The sequence below is a fragment of the Gavialis gangeticus genome, unplaced genomic scaffold, assembly GCF_001723915.1.
Source record: "Gavialis gangeticus isolate Ggan-Ray unplaced genomic scaffold, GavGan_comp1, whole genome shotgun sequence".
In the NCBI taxonomy this organism is placed as follows: domain Eukaryota; kingdom Metazoa; phylum Chordata; order Crocodylia; family Gavialidae; genus Gavialis; species Gavialis gangeticus.
This window is the reverse complement of record NW_017729034.1, coordinates 39,830,710-39,834,380: the sequence shown is the minus strand read 5'-3', so window position 1 is coordinate 39,834,380 and position 3,671 is coordinate 39,830,710.

The window sequence follows — 3,671 nt, the reverse complement described above, 5'->3', positions numbered from 1 at the left end:
AGGTGGGTGGGCCACATGGAGATAGGCCCCGAGGAGGCCCTCTGTTACACACTTAAATTACTAGTTACAGGACTTCCATGGGTTATGTTGGTCCAGATTTAAAAAGATTTAAGTGGAATTTTTGTTAAGTGTATTGGAAAAAGCAGAAGTCTGAAACTTCAAACCAACTTGTAATAATTGCTTGTACATATTTACGGGAGTGCAAGAGTGATGAAGCCATGATGGTCCCAAAATTACGTGAGAAGCAAGGATTTGCTTACCAGTGCTCTCAAGAAATAGTAAATGAAATGTTAACACATCTATGACTTGACTACTGGTGAACTTAGATGCATCTTGTGTCAGAGCAGTCATAGGCAACCTATGGCCCACAGAGGTATGGCAATGTGCCTCTGCCCATGTTGCACCACAGTTGGACACCTGGGGCTTTGGTAGAGGGGAACTCCACCTGCACTGCACGGCAGCTGGGTGGTATGAACTCTGGTGGTGGAGGCTCTGCCTGCATTGTGCCATGCCACAGTCAGGTGGCAGGAAGTAATAGCAGAGATGGAGAAATCCTAATGCCTGTCCATACTTGCTCCCCCACCCCTAAGTGGAAAATGTTTCAACCCCTGTGATAGCAAATAGATTTAAGGCTAAAATAGACCACTCTTGTTAAAAAATAATTTATTTGTAGTCTTTCAAGTTACTGTATAAATGTAAATGGCCATATTCATTTTTTTTATAATGTATATTACACAGTAGCACCAGTAGCATATTTAGAGTCAGAATCCTAGGTGCTACGCAAACATACAACAAAAAACAGAACCTGTCCCCAGGGACATGCAATTTAATTAGTACGATATGTAATTTAAAAATGCTTAGTTTTACATAAAAGCCTATAAAAATTAAGGGCTGCAAAAAGGAAAAAGATGCTGAATGAATTAGAAGCTTAAATATTATAGTACTGATGGTCTGTGGCTCAGGATAGAACTTGAAAAGCATTCAGTAAAACTAACTGAAGCAGGGGAACTGTTATGCTGCCTTTTTAGGAACTAAGCTATCTGGACACAGATTGACTACTGAAGTCAAAGGGAATGAATGTCCTGATCAGAGGATTACACCTAAAGTTTTGTGCTTGTGCCACCTCATTTCCTGCTGCAATTTTCCACACTGGATTTCAGGGTGCATCAAAACCTTAATACTAAATTATGTTTTTTCTTATTGTGAGTTGATAGTTTGCTTTCATAAAATCACAGGAAGATGACTGTTGGTTTTACAATGCATGCATAATCAAGCCATGGGGCAATGTCACTGAACATGCTCAAAAACCCTCCTACTGCAAAAAGAGTATTTGGTCTCCTCTAGGATAAGACTATGAACTTTACTGCACTGTTAGGTTACAAAAGAGTACAATTAAAAAGGTGACCGCTACCCAAGAACTTGTTTCTGCTTTTTCAGTGAGACCTGAGAGAGGGATGGATTTCACACAAAATGACCCACAAAGTGTGCGTGGCGGAGAGGTGGAATGGGAATGGAGTGAGATGGACACGACTTGCTTTATTTGTGTGTGCTAAGGAAGCCTGAACATTTTGTAGATGTTCTTAGAAAATAAAATTATTCTCAAAGACCCAACTTTTAGGCCTCTTATCTACATCAAAGGCGGCAACACATGGTTTTTTTCCTCCCTCCTTTTTTTCAGGTCACCTTGAAGTGCATCTCACAGCTACAGTCATGCTAAGAGACCACTTATCAAGGGATCATCTTTAGAGACTGGGATACTTCAAAGTTTACAAATATTGTGCCAATTTAAGGTGCGATAAAAATGATGTAACTGACACTAACCATGGTGCATGTAAAATTGATTTATTTGTCAGAAGATTTACATGTCTATATAAGAATGACAATGTGTCTGTTTGTGGCTGTGAGGTAAAAAAAAGAGGGTCTACTTAACAGTCTGTTAAATCACAGAGGTGATGCTTCTCCCTGTCAAGATCTATTTTTATTTCTTGTCTTGAAAAAGTGAATGGAGTTTAAGTTTGTACTGCACTACACCCTTCTTCCACAAGGACAACAGGAGTTACTTTTTGGTCTCAAATCCAAAATATTTTTCAGGGATGCAGAATAAACTAAATATATAATACAGAAGGATATCAAGTTATATACTTATCCACTACACACCTATACAGTCTGAAGCTAGTATTAGAAAAACCTTGCTGTTCCAAGAGATTAAGAAAAAGTTTAAATGTGGATATTTCCACAGCTATCAGAATTAGCATCTGTCTTTAACTCAGATGCACACCATTTTGAAAACTATATAATCTTCCATGAATCCCAATACATTTTAGTAGCCAGTGACAAATAATATGCAAACTTTCAAAACTACCTCTCACTGTATGACAGTGGCTGCCAAAATCACATCAGAGCTTAAAAGGTGAGAGAAGGCAGCTAAACTAATTTTTCTATATCTTAACCCTCTCAAGCCTCTCAACTGTTAAAAATGTTTCCATTCAAAGGCACTTGTAGTGGCTCAACATGTTTCTTCCAAATAGTGGCTTCTGCAGCTGTCCTAAAGTCCATCTATTAGCTGCCTGGTTTGCAAAGAGATAGATACATTGAGTGAAACTATTTTTAAAGTCAGGGGTCACCTTCTACAATGTGGTCAGCAACAGAGGTAACTCACTTTATACTGGCAATGTCCTTGTCATACTTCCTATTACTTTATTACTCCATATCTTAAGTCAGCACATTCCCAGTATCAAGATACAACAAGAAATAGGAACTTGATGAAGAGAAAAATCATGCATAAGTAGATCATAACCTGCTGACTCTGTCAGCAAGAACAATTATTCATGACCACCTATTGCTGCTGTAACAAAAAGGAAACTGCTTTTACTGTACACTAAACTTTATGTTAGTGATTAGTCTGTACTTTGATTCTTCTTAATATCCAGGAGTCAGGGAAGTTTGGGATGAGACGATAATTCCAATATATAAGATCTACTCCAGGACACAGGAATTAGTGGAATAAAGATTAAACAAAATTGTCCTTCCAGCTCTTTCAGTACTTCAGAAGAATGGCATCAGTTAAACCAGACTTCTGCTTGACAGATAGGTCTCAGCAGAAGCAAACAACTCAGCACAGTGGTTCACTTCTTGTACTAACAGCAGGTCTCCTCTTGTATCAGGCATTGCAGTAGACAGGGTGGAGATGGAAGAATGGTCCAGCCAATGCTGAGTTTCCCTGGAGAATAAAGACCCACCAGGTATGTCTATACCAGTTCTGTAGTATTTTCAGACTGCTATGAAAAACTGCCCACTCCTGTTCTGCAAGCTGAAAAAATGTAGCCCAGTCACCAAGACAGCAGTGCAGGAATACCCAATGCCATTTTCAAGAACATATTCAAGACAGATTCTGAGAGCATCCCAAGGTACATGCCAAAAGCAACCCTAGATTTTCTAGCAAGTGGTGTGTGCACAGCAAAAGAAAGCATTTCTCTGTAGCATTCCTGTAATTGCTACAGAGGGGGTAGAAACCTCTCCCAGTCACTAGGAGAGGTACGAGAGGCACAACTCCCCAAACATGGACTGACAGCTAACGTTTTAAACATTCCTCTTTTCCATTTAGATATGCACAAGAAATGTCCTTGACATTGCCTCACTCCATAGACACAGAATTCCAGTAATCTCATCTC